Source organism: Pongo pygmaeus, chromosome 17, assembly GCF_028885625.2.
Source record: "Pongo pygmaeus isolate AG05252 chromosome 17, NHGRI_mPonPyg2-v2.0_pri, whole genome shotgun sequence".
In the NCBI taxonomy this organism is placed as follows: domain Eukaryota; kingdom Metazoa; phylum Chordata; class Mammalia; order Primates; family Hominidae; genus Pongo; species Pongo pygmaeus.
This window is the reverse complement of record NC_072390.2, coordinates 89,819,941-89,838,159: the sequence shown is the minus strand read 5'-3', so window position 1 is coordinate 89,838,159 and position 18,219 is coordinate 89,819,941. Positions and strand designations below refer to the sequence as shown.

The 18,219-nt window shown below is 42.5% G+C and overlaps 1 protein-coding gene across 1 annotated transcript in view; it reads right to left on the bottom strand.

Moving 5' to 3' along the window:
- The window catches only part of ZNF407 (zinc finger protein 407), a 466,126-nt gene extending 453,117 nt beyond the window's left edge, over positions 1–13,009 (bottom strand). The window contains exon 1 of the mRNA XM_054460449.2: positions 12,869–13,009. The gene's annotated coding sequence lies outside the window, so the exon portion shown is untranslated. The remainder of the gene's footprint in view (positions 1–12,868) is intronic.
- Positions 13,010–18,219: the final 5,210 nt, after the last annotated feature.

The following is an 18,219-nucleotide window of genomic DNA, read 5'->3' as shown; positions in this document are numbered from 1 at the left end:
CACCTCTACTAAAAAAAAAAAAGGCAGAAATTAGCCGGGTGTGGTGGTGGGTGCCTTAATCCCAGATGCTTGGGAGGCAGAGGCAGGAGAATTGTTTGGGCCGGGGAGGCAGAGGTTGCAGTGAGCTGAGATGAGCCATTGCACTCAAGCCTGGGGGACAAGAACAAGACTTCTCAACAAAATAAAACAAAAAAAAGTCCCAAAATATTTAAGTCCTATTCTAAAAAACTAAAGAGTTAAGCATTGGGAAAGTACAGGAAAACGAACGTCCTCAAATGGTAATTACCTAAATGGGTAATTACCTATCTGGAGGGTAAGCTGCTTGCACGCATGCATGCACAAGAGAGAGCGAGAGGGAGAGGGGAAATGCGGGTTTCAGGATGTTCACCATGAACTGTAGAGAAAAACTGGAAACAACCTACTATCCAACAATGGGGGATGGTTAAAAGTAAAGCTAATGTGGCAATCCATCTACTTGAATACTGTTAGATTACACAGCTCCACATTCATGTGAAAAGATTTCACAAAATTCTGGTAACTTGCAAAAGCAGCTAACAAAATGCACGTATAGTATTCATTTATTCATCAAATATTTATGAGTGCCTTGTGTGTTGCAGGTCCCAAGCAAGTCACTGGAAAACAAAAAGAGACTTGTTCCCTGCCTCCAAGAAGCTTACAAGCCTGTGAAGGATACATCCAATATGTTTCTTCCAATATGCTCCGGTTGGGACAATAAAGGCATATGTGTTTTGAGAATAGAGACAATTTATATTATATATAGCATATATAATATATACAGCAATGTCATCCACATGATCTACAAATAAAACATACCTACCCAGCTCTAGGAACCACCAAATGGATAAGCCACAGGATACTTAGGGTAACTACCCTCTGATGAACTGAAACACAGTCATGCACTACCTCATCATGTTTTGGTCAACAATGGACCACATACATGAGGATGGTTCCATATCATTACAATGGAGCTGAAACATTCCTATTGCCTAGTGGTATCATTTAGCTGTTGTAATGTCTTAGTACAACACATTTCTCACATGTTTGTGGTGATGCTGGTGTAAGCAAACCTACTACACTGCCAGTTATATAAAAGTGTAATCTCCTAGGCCTTCGCATTCACTCACCACTCACTCACTGACTCACCCAGGGCAACTTCCAGTCCCACAAGCTCCATCATGGTAAGTGCTCTAAACAAGTATACCATTTTTTTATCTTTTATACCATATTTTTACTGCACCTTTTCTATGTTTGGATAGATTTAGATACACAAAATACTTACCATTGAGTTACAATTGCCTATAGCATTCAGTACAGTAACATGCTATATGGGTTTGTTGCCTAGGAGCGGTAGGCCACACCATAGAGCCCAGGTGTGTAGTAGGCTGCACCATCTAGGTTTGTATACTCTGTGATGTTCACACAACAATGAAATCACCTAGAGGCATTTCTCAAGAATGTATCCCCCCTGCACAGGTAGGGAAAGTCATTCACTGGAAGACAAATGTAAGACAGAGCGCAGAACCACAGCAAAAGAATTGGACAGCTTCCTTGGCTGCCAATTCGATACTGATTGATTGACGGAGATCAGCAAATGCATATACTTCCAACAGCCTAAACCTTTACCACTCCCCTGCTATGTTTGGTTCTAACAAATAATAACAAACCTTCTCAAGATACGAAATACCTCACAGTTAAAGTCAAAGTCAAAAGATTCTGATATTATGTTCATTTGTTTCAAACTTTTTGCACCAAAATAAAAAAAAAATGAGTCATTAATTACAAAGAAAAAAATGTTTAACCTCACAGTACAAAAACCTGACACATCATTACCTCAATCAAGAGATCAAAGTTCACGTTCACCAGAAGAAGACATATCTATATCACATACTTCCTCATATGATGCACTGAAAAGGACATGACTTCACCCCTGTGCTATTCCCACCAAAAACGCCTAAACCTCAATTTAACAAGAAAGAGCATCAGACAAATCCAAACTGAGGGACATTCTACAAAATAACTGGCCAGTATTCTTCAAAAGTATCAAAGTCATGAAAGACAAAGCAATCTAAAGGAACCGGCCAGGTGCGGTGGCTTATACCTGTAATCCCAGCACTTTGAGAGGCCAAGGCGGGCAGATCACTTGAGGTTAGGAGTTCGAGACCCACCTGGCCAACATGGAGAAACCACGTATCTACCAAAAACACAAAAATTAGCCGGATGTGGTGGTGCACTCCTGTAATCCCAGCAACTCAGGAGGCTGAGGCAGAAGAATCGCTTGAACCAGGAGGCGGAAATTGCAGTGAGCCGAGATGAGCCACTGCACTCCAGCCTGAGTGACAGAGCAAGACTCTGTTTCCAAAAAAAAAAAAAAAAAAGAAATCTAAAAGAACTAACACTATCACAGACTGGAGAGACCAAGGAGACATAACAAAATACAATGTGGGATACTGGGTTGGATTCTGGACCAGAAAAAAAGGATATCAATGGAACCATTGGTTAAATTCAAATAAATGTTTTAGATTAATTGTTACCAATTGCCTGGTTTCAATGATTGTATTATGGATACATGAGAACAACAGGAGATGCTGGCCAAAAGGTATATACATAGGAACTTTCTAGACTATTTTTGCAATTCTTTTTTCTAAAATTATTTCAAAGTAGAAAGTTTTAAAAATTCATTTCAGATGAAAGATAAAAAGACAAAAGGGAGGGATTATTCATTGACTCTAACATAAAAATATGCTATCTCTAACTTTTGTGCTAGAAATGTTCAATAACTACAAATAAGGATTAAGCTGGAATAAATAAATTACAATCGTTCAGGAAGAGCCTGTGATTGGGATACTCTAGAGAACAGAGTAACTCTCTAGGGCACTGAAGTCTCTGCAGATAAATGACCTATGTTATTTCCCCCTTACTCTTTTAATCCATTTCAACTCATTTATTTGTCATCTACTATGGGCATGTAAGTGTGCTAGGGCCTGATGAGATTTTTATATATAAGAAGGGATATTTAAGTACACAAAATAACAGAGAAAAGTACAGAGTCACAAAACCAGAACTAATTTTTCACTCCTATACACTCTAGCAATCAATCTGGACACCCTTTCACAGAAAACGTAGCTAAGACTGGGCCTCACAGCGCAAACTCAGCCCTGTCAATGGCCAGTAGTCCTGACAAACAGAATTAGCTCCAAATTTACGACTGAAAATGCCACAGTGACTCTGTGAGAAATACTCCATTTCTTTTTTTTTCCCCCATCTAATCACAAAGTGCATTTCTTTTTTCTAACATAAAATTAAAGAACTAGATTATCTGAGTACTAGGGAAAAGGTTAGTCTGGTATAAACCTGGGAAGGTTTACTTAATCTCCTCTTACAAGCGGCCTGAGAGATCAAAGCCACATCATGTGATGCTAAGGCTAGAGAAGTGTGGTCTCAGGACTGGCAGCTGCAAAGTCACCCCGGGAACTTGTCAGAAATGCAGATTCTTGAGCCCCAGCCCTGGCCTGCTGAGTCAGTTTCTGGTTGATGCCCAAACCCTCTAGGTGACTTTGATACACATTAGGATTGAGAACCACCAATGGAGGAGCAAAAAGACCAGCCATAAATCAAGAGGCCTGACTCCTAATCCTTGTTCTACAACTAATCTCTGAGACTGACGAATCACCTGCCTCCTGTAGGGCACAGCTTTCCTAGTAGACGATGAGGAGTAGGAATAGGGTTGCCACAATCCATATTCCCTCTAAAAGGTGATAACCCTATGGAAACAGTCATTCCTCTAATGCCTGAAAGTGAAAAGTCCACCACTAGCATTTCACCAGATGTCTCTCTCTTTCATCAAAGTGAAATAAGTAAAATTTCCTCATCAACTAGTCTCTGAATTACACCGGATATATCTGAAATTATTTCTTCTATTTTAAATAAAATTGCATTTACTTTGCTTTAGCTAACACCATCTAAACTCTAATTTAACCATTTCTCCTATTTAATTCTATATCAAGTCTACTTTGAAATAATTCCAAAAATTCCAAGAAAACTGACAAATGTCTCCTCAGGTGTGCCGACATAATAAACCCCGCCACGGTTCAGGACTGTGCTCTGTGTCGTCACATAACGAATATGTGTGATGAGATCACAAGAAATAAAACAAGTATGAAAAACAAAGAATTTTTACATGTTTAGATCTAGGCCGGGTGCAGTGGCTCACACTTGTAATCCCAGCACTTTGGGAGGCTGAGGCAGGAGACACTGCTTGAGTCCAGGGGCTAGAGATCACCCTGGGTAAGACCCCGTATCTACTCAAAATATATTTAAAATATATTTTTTGAAAAATATATTTAAAATATATTTTTTGAAAAATATATAAATGTAGGTATCTCCATTATGTCATAAGAAACTGGTTCTTTCCAGGTTTTCTTCATAATAGTTCTAAAAAGCACCTTTCCAGATAGAATTCAGCATTACGCACACGATGAGCTTCAACCTGAAACTCATTACAAATCAATTACTGCATTTTTTTCACATAGCAGATTTCCAAATTTCATTTTTAAGGTCACCATTTAGCTATTAAATACAAAAATGATCTCCCAGAAGTTTTTCATCTGTTTCCTTAAACTGCTCTCCATTTATTTTCTGGAAAAGCTCCTCATGTCCACATCAGGCCCAGGCCCAGGCCCAGGCCCGCCGCTAGTGATCCCTGACAATATGAAGGGTTAGGGTGCTTTAGCGTGAAACCATGGCCTCTTTCCTCTCCAAAAGTTCACAGAAACATATTATTCTGCAGGTAATTTCATCGGGCTTACGAAGTCAGGAAAAGCTCTGATGAAGAACCCAAGGACCGCAGTCTCCACCCACGGTCCAGGAACTAGAATTTCCTTGCTTGTCACACTAGTCCAACAGTAACATACACAGACATGGGCTGGGTTTTTGCTGGTTTGGCTGGTTAATGACGTACCTTTCTAGTACACCAATGTGTGTCCTACAATTATATCTTACTGGGTTCATAATAAAGTTTATTTTTTAAGTTTAAAAAAATGTGGTTTTCATAGAAATCCTATAAAAAGTTATATAATTCCCTACTTTCTTAACATGTATATAGAATATAATTTCATATTTTCTTGATGATTCAGGGTAACAACTGCTGTGCTGGGCAGAAAAACCTTTACTGTTATGTATGAGGAAACAAGCTTCCTATGGTTTTTTAATTTTTTAATTTTTTATTTTTTTCAAACTCTGTATTATGCTATGTGCTTAATTCATGGCATGGGTAGTACTGTTCTGACCGCTGTTGGATAACAGTTATAACAGAGTGAGGGCTGGCTTTGTCAGCTCCTGGATGAAGACTTATCCACATTCGACCAATTAGCACTCACACAAAAGCTACAAGATAATATGCATTTCATAGTGAAGTTACTGAGGCTCAGAGAGATGAAGAGACTTACCTGAAGTCACACAGCTAGGAGCTGCAGACAGCAGATCCAAGGCCCATGCTTCCCAGTCCTTATAAGATTAGGAAATGGACTGGAGACCTCACTAAGTAGCTGGGGGTGAAGGAGGTGCTCTTCAAGACTGAAGTCACTGCCGGAATGTCTCTTACCCTAGAAATGACCCTGGGAAGGCAGACCCCAAATATCAAGAGAATGCACTCCATTTCTTTCTTGGTGTGGCAAACGGTGAGTGAAAAGGTTAACAAAACCCTTTCCCTGATACATGAAAATTAGACTGTTAGTTAAACCATCTGGCTCTGTTCCCTCTGGTAACCTAATAAGGGTAAGAATGTCAACTATGCCACTAAGCGAAATTGCTTACTGTAAGAATGGCCCAACTGGTAAACTGCATCTAGACTTTGAGGAACTATGCATGAACTATAAATATCTGATGGGGACACCATGCTTCGGGTGCCCTTGGGATGCAAGGACTCTTATAAATGGTGAGTGTCCCATAAATGAATAAAATGTAGTATACACCTCAAAAGATTTGGGGAGATTAAATGATATATGTACAGAGGCATCTGGCACAGTGTTTATATAAAGAACTCAAAAACATTATTATTGTTACTTCCATTGAATTATATGTTTATTTATTATCCTCTGCCAAGGATCCTAGAAGCTATGCCTATGGAATGTTCAAAAACACTTGCTCCCTATGGGGCATGAGATTTCAAAGATAAGGCTGTGTCTACATCCATGATGTGGGTCTCATGTCCCTGCACTGGAGCAGCCACCTGGAAAGACAGTGTCTGCACAGCAGTGTAGACAATTGCAAGGACCACCCCTGAGAGAAGATCTGTCACTCTGGGCTGGCAAGCTGTGGCTCTCTTTCTTCCCCTTCTTCACAGACTGTTCAAGTGTGGCCTATGGAGGTCTTGGAAGTGTGAGTTAAACCTAAGACCCCTGGTGGACATAGCAGACAAGCAAAGGATCAAAATGCACATGAGGAAGCTTCTGGGATAGGGAGAAGGGAACTTGCCACAAGGATGCAAACCAAGAGCCAACAAGGAGAAAAACTAGGCAAGAACCCATCTAAAGAACTTCATGGAATTCCCTGAATCCCAGGAAGCAAAGGAGCTACAATGGAATCAAACCTTGTACTTTGTGAGGAGGTGACCTCTCTTATCTCTTCATCCACCTCTTCCTTAGTGACCAAGTGAACTTCCATGGTTTTCATTCCCATCCACTAACCATGACGCCTAAATTTTTATCTCTAGCCAACAGCTCTGTAGGTTCCAGACCCCTAAGTCCATTTGGATGTTACATGCACTCATCAACTTCCCCCACAAACTTACTCCTTTTTCCTTTGTTCTTTATGGCAGTAAATAGCTTTACAACCCATCAAATCATCCAAGCCAGAAATCCTTAATGTCTACTAATGAGATAATGTTTAAATAAGCTAATATATCCATAATAGAAAATATTACATAGATGAGGTAACACTGGAAGCTCACCAAGACATCCTGTTGAGTCTGAAATTACTTAACAGCGGTTACCTATGGAAAAGTGCCTGAAATCAGGGAGCACTTATTCTCTCCAGTGCTTGAATGTTAAAACAAAAACCAACAACTACTAAAAAAACAAAAATGCTTAAGAATAAAGAAAGATATGGAACGGATCTATTGTTTCACAGGCATCGATGGTTTCTCACCAACAGACTGAGGTTCTAGGAGACCCAAGCCTAAGCTACTTCCTCGGTACAGAATTTATGAAAGGTGCCTTTCAGGTACTGATTACCTGGCCTGCCTTACGTGGTTGGGCTTTACTGTCAGAACTGCTTCATAGAGAGAAGATACTGTTGTCATTTGCTTTGCTCACACTAAAAGAATGCGCACTTTCAAACTCAAGAAACTGTTAATAGTGATTGTCTGGAGAGCAGCCCTAGAGTCTGAGGCATCACTGTACTATTTGCAATTTTTCATTGTGTGCATGCATTGGTTTTTCAATTGTAAACAACTAAATAAATAACTGAAGGGCAAGGGGGACTTCCTTTCCTCTGAGAAGTCTCCCTAAACCTTCTTCCAAATTAAAGCAAGATTCCTTATCATCAACTCTCATAGCATCTGTGCAGCACAGTGAGTGCTGCAGGACTCAAAACTTTAAATAAATGCTAAGACAGGAACAAATGCATGAACCTATTACTGGCTCCCCAACGCCCTTACAATAAACTCTTCAAGTATCACCTCAGCCTTCAAGACCTTTCGCAGTTTGGCCCCTGCTTCCAAATGCTACACTGTCCGATGATCTTCCGGGCTGCCTGGGAGCCTCAGCTCTCTCCTGAATGCCCTGTCCCCACACACCTGGGCATGCTCAGGGGTCAGTGCAGGAGTCCCCCTGAGGCATCTTCCCTGCTCCAACTCCCCTCACACACTCAGCCTACCGCATCCTGGGCTGCAGGACACAGTGCAGGATGTGTGTTTCCCAGCAGGACCAGGGCAATGTGTTTACCCTACCCTTTCCTGGATCTCTGCTAACTCACAGACTACACTGGACATAAGAGGAGCTAAAAAAAATGCTGAATGAATCAGTGCTAAAATACTGTAGAAGGTAATATAACTCAGTGACTAAAAATAGGGGTGCGGAAGTCAGACCATCTTGGTTCAAATCCTGGCTCTACCATTTAATAGCTGTGTCGCCTTACACAAGCTATTTATCCTAAATTTGAGTGTCCCATAAATCAACAAAATGTAGTATATACCTCAAAAGATTTGGGGGGATTAAATGAGATTATGTACAGAGGCACCTGGCACAGTGTTTACATAAAGAGCTCAAAAACATTATTGTTACCACCATTGAGTTTTATGTTTATTTGCCTTTTACTGTCCCTAAGTACTTAATACTTTGAAAACGTCCAGTTTTCTCAGCTATACTCGAGAACCAAACTGTTAAAACAGGATTATTATATCTGGAAACTACTGTATGAATAAAAGCAATAATCCTCTAAAGGAAAAATGACACTTAAAGAAGGCATCGTTGGAGACCATCATCTCTCTCCACCTTCTCCCGCAAAAGGCTCTCCTTTCAGTGCTCAATTCTAGAAGTTCTAGATTTTACTTTATTTAGGGAGGCTGTAATTCCTTTACACTCCTACACTGTCACCAACTTCTTGCAAGGCTATTTCTGGGTTTTATTCCAGGTAGTTGGAATTGCAAGATAATCAAGTAAGCAGGGAGTTACTACAATTATGATCTACCCATACAATTACCATAAGGAGGTGTTCTAGTCACAAGACAATACTGATAAGAATAAAAAGCCTTTCCACTACAAAAAAAATATACAGATGTGGATCCCTCACTAGTGATGCAAGCAAGATACATATGTAGGTGTAGCTATATATACAGATATGTATGCATATATTGTACAGAGACATGTTTTGTACTTCCTTTCTGCTCCAAACAACTCATACTCCATTAAATTCCACAATATTTACTGATTCTCCTTGAAGCAGTTTGGATGTGCATCCCCTCCAAATCTCAGGCTGAAATGTAGTCCCCAATGTTGGAGGTAGGGCCTGGTGGGTGGTGATTGAATTATGGCGGGGGTGTCCCTCCTGAATGTCTTGGTGCTGTCCTGAGATGGTGAGTGAGTTCTCGCGTGACCTGGCTGTTTAGAAGTGCATAGCACCTCCCCACTCTCTCGCTCCTGCTCCTGCCATGGGATGTGCAGGCTCCCGCTTCGCCTTCAGCCATGATGGAGAGCTTCCTGAGGCTTCACCAGAAGCCCGGCAGATGCCAGTGCCACACCTCACACAGGCTCAGAGCCTGCAGAACCGTGAGCCCATGAAACCTCTTTTCTTTGTATGTTACCCAGCCTTGGCTATCTCTTCATTTTAGGCAATGCAAGAATGGCCTAACACCCCCTTCTATGTGTAAGACATCATGCCAAGAGACTTGGAATGCATACACATGAAAGCCGGTCCTGCCATCATCTAGTGAAGGACACACACACACACACACACACACACACACACACACACACACACACACACACACACACACACACACACACACACACACACACACACACACACACACACACACACACACACACACACACACACACACACACACACCCAACTGAAGGAACCGAGGCTGCAGTGAGATGCTGGTGGTCCTCTGGGATTGCAGACTCATCCATACAACTGCCCACTCAACGTGTTCACAGAAATGAGCCCACACTGAAGTATCTTACTGGGGCACCTGCTCACCTTCCATCGCCACACAGGGAACACCAGGCTCCACCCAGTCACCCAAAGCAGACATGTCAGTGTCCACCTTGACTCGTCCATCTCACCTACTCCATCCCCGAATCCACTCCACTAACTGAGCATGTACAATCCACCCACTTCCCTACCTCTGGGCCACTATCCTAGTTCAGACTTCTGTGATGTCTAACCTAGTATAAATGCAACAGCCTCTGAAAGATCCCCGTCCCCTAGCCTTACACCATGCCAACTGGTCTCCATAGTCGCAATCAGAGTGCTTAAAACAAGCAAAAGTGTGTACATGTCCTAAACACCTTTTAATTCTTGAAATGTTCCACATTACCTTTTGACGCTTGGAAGTCTTCTATCTGAAACTGGATTCCCTAACCGCTCTTTATCTCTTTGCCCAGTGAGTTCCTGTTCATTCTCTGGTCGCCGTTCCCTCTTGGTATTCCTCCCTAACCTCTTTAGGCTTGCCAGGTTCAGTGGTTATGCTGGACATTTTTGCTTTTAGGGCTACCCACAGCCCAAGCTTCCTTCTATTTAGTAGGACTCCTTTGAGGTGTGGGTCTTTGCAAGAAATAAAGACCATCTCTCTCCATCTCCCTGCTCCCTGACAACTACAGTGGCTTGGCAAAAAAGGTCACAAAGATGCAGGAGCAATAAGAGATTTTTCAGTGGTAGAACAGAGTCAACAGTCCAGCAACAGAGGTGGCAGTTTCTCCAGTGGCAATGTTACCAGCAACAAAATTCTAGGCAGGCTATTTATGTGATATTGCCTTGGCTGTGGCCCCATCCAGCCAGCCTCTTTTGGTTGCTGCCTATTTTCTGAATCCAGTTCCCCAGCCTTCCCATCAATTCTGAAAGCCATCTATAGCCTTCCAATAAGTTCCTTTTCTGCTTAAGTCAGCCAAGTCCATTGCCATGGTTGACAACCAAGAATCATGAATGGCACTGTGACACTGTGTGCATGCCATCAGACTGCACTGCCAATGCGCATTTGCTTGTCTATATTCCCCACTATCTTGTTCATCATTTTACTCTAGTGCAATGGCTGTCACAAAGCAAGCATGCGATAAATGTTTCCTGAATGCATTACTTAATTCCACTAGTAATCAGAGTTGGAAAGCAAGGAAAACGCTCAGTGGAGGACCACAGTGCATTCCTAAAAAACCAATCTCAACTACGTCGAAAGAGTCACAACTACCAATTAGAAACATACAGCTTAATTTATTAGCCTATTCATAGATTCAGAAACTAGGATTCTTCTCACTGTCTGGGATACAAACCACCTTCTTAAAGGAGATGAGAAAGAGAAGAATCAAACTAGGAGAGTCTATTTTATTAAGATTAGCGAGTTCTACTCTAATAAAACAAACCTAATTGGAATGAATGTTGGGGAAAATGTCCCTTCAACCAGGTGAATACCCACTAGTCCTTGAGACCTATCTCAAATAATATATCCTGCAAGAAGCTTTCACCACTCCCTACCATCAATTAGCCGTAACTTCCACTGTGCTCCCACATCTCTATTTTAATACGTAGAAAAAGGTATTATATTTACTTATATGTGTCTATTCAACCAGATCTCAAAATCCTCTAGGGAAGTATATTACTATTTCCAACACCTAGAAGGGTGTTTGGCATAAAGCAAGAACCAGTGTTTTTGAAGTGGAGCCACTTTGCTCTGCTTAAAAGGTACCAATGGAACTGTCCTATTGTTTGCAACTTTTCTGTAAATCTTAATTTATTCCGAAATAAAGTTTAAAAAAAAAACGCACCAGTAGCAACTGTGTTATGAGCAATTATCACACCTGCCTTACATGTCATGCAAGAAGAGAGCTTTACCTTGTACCAGTAGCAGTAATTTTGTATATAGCAAAGTGAGTCTGTTTGTAAAAAGGGAATAATTCCTACTACACAAGATTGCTCTACTACATGAAGTACAGTGAGTATGCCAAATGACATATGAGCTCTTCTTAATAGGGTTCTGATGAGTATATGTTTGGGCCCCTGTCTACAGTGTTCTAAATGGACTAGCACTTCACCACAAAAGAGATACATACTACAACTAGGATGTCACCAGGCATAGACTGCAAAGCTGTAACTCAAATCAATATTAAGACTATAATTACCTATAAAATAAAAGTATTCTACATGTGTGTCCACGGATGTGGGATGTCCTATTCCAAAACTCCCCAATGAAATAAATGGCTACTCAAAACCCAGCGCAACCGACAGAGGTCAGCGGCCACTGCACCCCGCCTCCACCAGCTTAAACTCCAGAAGGAGGCCACGCACCCAGGGCGTGCTAGCTGGCTGGGAAGAGGTAAGCATCTACTGAGAAACCTACTGCTGCCCGCAGCGGTGTCAGGCAGCCGGGGGTCTCCCCGCAGTGGCGCAAAGCGGGCTGAAATCAGGAGTGGCTAGGACCCTTCGCTGCCACCGCGGTGCTTTCAGCCACCGCGCTTGTGTGCCCTCCGCCCGCCCACACCAGCGTCGCTTAACGGAAGAAGGCGCGAGTAACAGCGGCGCACCCAGGGCACCTGGGGGTGACACGAGAGTGGGCGGGCGGTCCAGGGAGCCCCTGCTGGAAACCAGACGCTAAACCCTGCAACTGTGCAGCTAGGGGAGCATCTGTTTTCCACTCGAGAGCAACCCGGGCAAGCGAGAATGGCCCGATTTCGGTGCAGGGGTGCGTCCCGAGAGGACGGGGGACTGTTTCTGCGCGGACAGGCGGACCGGGCAGGAGAAACCGAGGCCACGCTAGGTCCGCAGCCCCGAGGTGTCTACAAGAGCTCCGCTCGCGCAAGGGCGCGGCGCGAGGATGCCTGCGGGACCGGCCTACGGAGCGAGCGGGTGAGAGGGCAGGGCGGCAACGGGGGCCGGGGGGAGGAGGGCGGCGAGGCAGCGTGAGCGAACGAGCGAGGGTGTGTGTCCGGGCGTGAGTCTGGGCGGGTGTCGGGAAGGAAGGCGACAGGGAGGGGCGGAGGCGGGGGGAGGGGGGAGGAGAAAGAGCGAAGGGCCCAGACGGGGCTCTGAGCGCCCAGCCGCCCGGCTTCGAGCCCTCAAGCCACCGCCCCCAGGCCCCGCGCTGACGCTGGACGGTCCCCGCCTCCAAACCCCCCGCCCCGGCCAGAGAATAACTTACCTGTTTGGCGACGGAATCGCTCCTGCTCGCCCCTCTGACTGACTCCTCCGGCTCACCGTCTTCCCTTTGGGAGGAAGAGGCGGGACATCCTGTTTCTCCGTTTAAGGACTTCCGGTGGCTTCCAGGGCGACTCCGTAGTGGATGCAGCGCCGGACGCCACAACCGAAAAACAGAATCTTGGAACTGGTTTAGTACAATCCAGGTCGAGTTCCTTGTTTTTTATCCGAGTGGCCGGCAGGCCCATGTGCTGTCTTGTTTTTAACACATCAGCTCTTGCCGGAAGCCGCTCAGAGATAAAATAGGAAGTCCCACCCTTCCCTTAAAGAAGGAAAACGGAGAGCCGAAGGAGTCAATCTAAATTCGATGAGCGCCTCGGGCTTTAAAGCAGGCGCTGTCAGCCCAGGAGGGGCGTCTGGGATTTCTAGAGGGTCCCAGAACGGGTTCTTCCCGGGCCAATCCCGCCTGCTCCCTGCCCCGTCTCTCCACCCGCCTCCCGCCCTCTGTAAGGGACCCCGAGGGCGGCGCCGGAAACACAGAGAAGGCCCAGAACGGCGCGGGCCCCGAGAGGCCTACGTTGGCAAACGCAGCCCGCTGCCCCTCTGCTCTCTTCCCCCGGGCCTGGAGTGGCTCCTGTCGCTTCTGGCGCTCCGATTTCGAGAAATGACTTTCAGCTGTGCAAGGCGAGAATGTTACTTTAGATGATGAGAAAAATCTCTCGAATGGCTCCCAAAATGAGGTCCTTGTTTCAGAGGCCACAGGAAGCCGCCAGCCGAACTCTGATACCAAAGAGGAGGCCAAGAAGCGGAATGTGGCTTGGTGACCTGTTTGGTGTTGCCAAACTTTCAGCTTTTATTAAAGCTGAAACACTTTGGCTGTTTGAAACGTTCGACAAGGACTTTTTTATGAACGTTAACGGCACACCACACGGGCTTTTTTTGGAAAAAAGAGGCAGGAGTTCAGGATGTGGTGGTGAACAGCCCGTCCGCCACCTTGTGCAGGTCCACTCATGAACCTCGAGTTAAAGGCCTTCTGAAACTCAGAATTTAGTAGTGAAGACCTGTGTAGACGAATAAATACATCACAGCTTGTTAAGTGTTGTGACAAAGACGCAGTGAAATCCTGCTTGAGGTCATCTGCCTTGCTAAAGAGTTTTGACCATGTTGTAGGCACAGGGTTAGGGTTAGACTCTGTAATGGGAAGTTATGTGATCAGATTTCTATTTAGGAAGATCATTGGCCAGGCGGGGTGGCTCACGCCTGTAATCCCAATACTTTGGGAGGCCGAGTCGGTGGATTGCTTGAGGCTAGGATTTTGAGACCAGCCTGGCCAACATGGTGAAACCCCGTCTCTACTAAAAATTTAAATTAGCGGGGCATGGTGGTGCGATCCTGTAATTCCAGCTACTTGGAGGCTGAGGCGGGAGAATAGCTTGAACCCAGTGGCGGAGGCTGCAGTGAGCTGAGATTGCGCCACTGCACTCCAGCCTGGGCGACAGAGCGAGATTCCATCTCAAAAAAATCATTGTAAGTAATTGGATTTTTTTTTTTTTTGTAATGTTCTGAAGATAGGCTTTCTAGACCAAATCATCACTCAAGGCCAATTCCAACACAATTCAGTTTAAATCAGAATACATTCGAGTGATGATTCCTTACCTTTTTAAATAGTTCATAGAAAATTTTTCGTAGACATTATCTGGTTTAATTCTGATTGTAATCCACATGAATTCTCTTATCCACAGTAAGGAACAGTAATTTAGAAGACTCTAATAAACTGTTCCAAGATCACACAGCTAGTAAAAGTGGAACTCAACCTTAAACTCCAGAGTCAAGATTTTCCATCTATCATGTAGACTCAGTTTAATAGTAATAGTTAATTAAAAATTCTAGAGAAAAATGTGGAAAACAATTTCCTCACAGTAAGTGACCAGCTGCAAATGTTATTTTTATTCCATTAACCAACATTTATTGGGTGCCTGTTATATAAAAGATAAAACTGGGTTCTACCTTCAAAGAGTTCACTTGAAATGTAAAATTTATTTGAAAATTTAGTACTTCCTACAGTGTTTTAATAGCTATTTCAACAGTGTTGGTCTTGTATGACAAGGTGATAAATTTCTTGACAATGACAATAGCACAATTCTGTATATGGATTGGGCATTCTGTGGTCTTTGGGTGATTTATCTTGCTACCTTTCTTACCTTGGGGGCTTAGTTAACATTTATGTTCCTCCCCTGATCAGTGAAGTAAAATCTAAGTTTATGTTTCAGTTCTATTTTGAGTTACTAAGACAGGACCTTAAGGAACTCAGTTTGACCTCATTTCCAACTGAGAGATTCCATGGATCTCATTCAAGACTAATTTTCTGATTCTAAGGAAAAAGGGAAGTCTTTTTTTTTTCTTCCTCTCTTTATTTTTGGATGAATAATGCTTGACATGGACAACACAGACTGTTAGTGAAGACACAAGTCCTAGTGATGAAACCACCTTTGCAAAAATTACAACTGAGAAAATTATGACAGTGAAAAGAGATCTGATGTAACCAACTCCATCTTGCTTCTAAACTCCAAGCTGTCCTTGTTCATTCCTGGGCATAGGCAGAACTAACTCTGGGAGGAACTTAGTTTATAGTGTAACTTTGAAACAAAGATGATAACAGCTTATTCTGAAAACAAACCCCTTTCTGGCCTGGGGACCAGACTGAATTTTTAGGGCTAACAAATTAGCCGCAAGATTAGAAATTACGGTTTAGGAGTCATGCAGCTAGAGGCCACAAGATTCTAAACCTCCCCAGTTGTTCCTAAGGATAACATCACTATTGTAAAACCCAAGATTGGTGCTTAAGATGTTTTTCAGACCCCGCACTCATGGATCAGCTGACACCACTCAGATGGATAAACTGGCTCATCTAGTCCTGTAGCCCCCACCCAAGAACTGACTCAGTGCAAGAGGACAGTTTCAACTCCCTATGATTTCATGTCACACCAGAGCCATCAATTCTCCCCACTCCCTGGTATCCTACTCCCCAAATTATCCTTTAAAAATCCCGGTCTCTGAATTTTCAGCAGACTGCTTTAAGTAATAATAAAACTCTGGTCTCCTGTTTAGCCAGCTCTGTGTGAATTAAACTCTTTATTGCAGTTCGTTTGTCTTGGTAAATCCTCTGTGTCTGGGCAGCGGGCAAGATGAACCCGTTGGGTGGTTACAATGACACAAGGAACCCCTGGGATCAAGACTTGCTCTAAGCCAGCCCCACTTGAGACCTGTTAACCAAAAAAAAAAAAAAAAATCATTTTCTTATTTAAGTCCGGTTTTCTTTTACTTGCATCATGAAGCAACCTAAATGGTAACAAAAGTTTTATTGCCAAATATACCAGTTACAGTCTTAAGAAAGTTGCAAAAGAAAAACTCAGAACAAAGATTTTCAGTCTTCATAAGTTCAAAATGTATACTTTTATCATGTCTGAGAAAAGAAAGCAATCAATATATTCACATCTTAGTTTCTGAGTATATGTGATATTTTTCCATTGGATAATGAATAGTAAACACTTACAATAGCAAGTTGACAAAATGAGAATGTATAAAAGAAATTAAAATATATCAACTATTAAATAAATGCCAGGCATTATGCTACAAACCTTATATGCATTATTTCAAATAATTATTATAACTACTCTGAATAGACACATTATTTCCATTTTACAGATGAGAAAAATGAAGTTCAAAGAAGTGACGTCATGTTCTCTGATTCTGTCTATATTGGATACCTGGTGACGATTTCCCTCTGTCTAATACCCTAAACATACGTTCACCTGCATGCTGCTTTTGTTCTGGACCTCTGTGCTGGATGTAGTCCCAACAGAGTGGCTTGCTGGGAGGAGGGAGATACTTTTCAGCTAAGGCACTAGCACTTAATCCTAACAACTTCTCCATACTGAGGCAACATATTTAAATACACAGAGAATGCCTAGGATTCAGTTGTTGAGAAAAATTGATGTAAGTCTGTTTGTCTCAAAGAAAGCTATCAGGAACTACAGTTTTATTAACCTAAATGTACACCTGGTTTGATGATGACTATGTAAATGTATTTTTAGCTAATTAATTTATTATTTCTGCCCATCAGCCAACGAGTGGATAAAGAAAATGTGATATATATGCACTCTGGAATACTACTCAGCCATAAGAAGGAATGAAATAATGGCATTTGCAGCAACCTGGATGGAGTTGGAGACCATTATTCTAAGTGAAGTAACTCAAGAATGGAAAACCAAATATTGTATGTTCTCACTCATAAGTGGGAGCTAAGCTGCGAGGATGCAAAGGCATAAGAATGATATAGTGGACTTTGGGGACTCGAGGGGTGAAGGATAAGACTACACATTGGGTACAGTGTGCACTGCTTGGGTGATGAGTGCACCAAAATCTCAGAACTCACCACTGAAGAACTTCCCCATGTAACCAAAAACCACCTGTTCCACAAAAACTATAGAAATAATATTTTTAAAACTTTACTATTTCTGGATAAAATTTACATACATTTCTCAGAAAAAAAAAATATTTAGAATTGAGGTATCTAATAGAGAACTGAGTTAAATTATTGCCACTTAAAAACACAGAAAGTGATATAGCCACTTTATGAATTAATCAGTCAGCAATGGCTAGGTTATGCTTAGTGGTTTATAACCAAATCTTAGTAGTTTATAACAACAAGTGTGTATTGTTAATTCCCACTACAAATTTATCACGACATTGCTGGATGCTACACTCCATGTCTCTGTGGGACCCAGGCTCATGGGACTTCCGTTACCTGCATTAGAGAGAGAGAAGACAACAAAATATGCACTGGTTCTTGAAGCTTTGGCCCAGAAGTAAAATATGTCTTATCTGTACACATTGCATTGGGCCAGGGCAATTATCATGGCCGCAAGTGACTTCAAAAGGATGGGGAAGTGCGCTCTTGGCATGTGTCAGAAGAAATGAAAACATTTGGTGAAGAGCATTAATGATTGTCTTTACAGGAAAAAAACAAATAGACATGATTTCTTGTTTCAGTTTCATCATTTCCTACTGTGTTACCTAAACTTTCTGAGCCTCAGTTCCTTATTACTAAAACACAATAATGATAAAAATGATATTCACTTAAAGGACTTTGTGTTAGCTAGGGTAAAAAAAAAAATTGAAAACTGTAGTAAGTTATGCAAATTAGAAATGTATACTATTACTGCTTTGAAAGTGATGGTGAAATGTAGAATAATTGAAAGGATAACACAAAGCACTTATACCAGGAGGCTTTTAGCTGCAGATAATAGAAATGAACCTCCACTACTTTAATCAATAAAAAAGTGTATCAGCTCA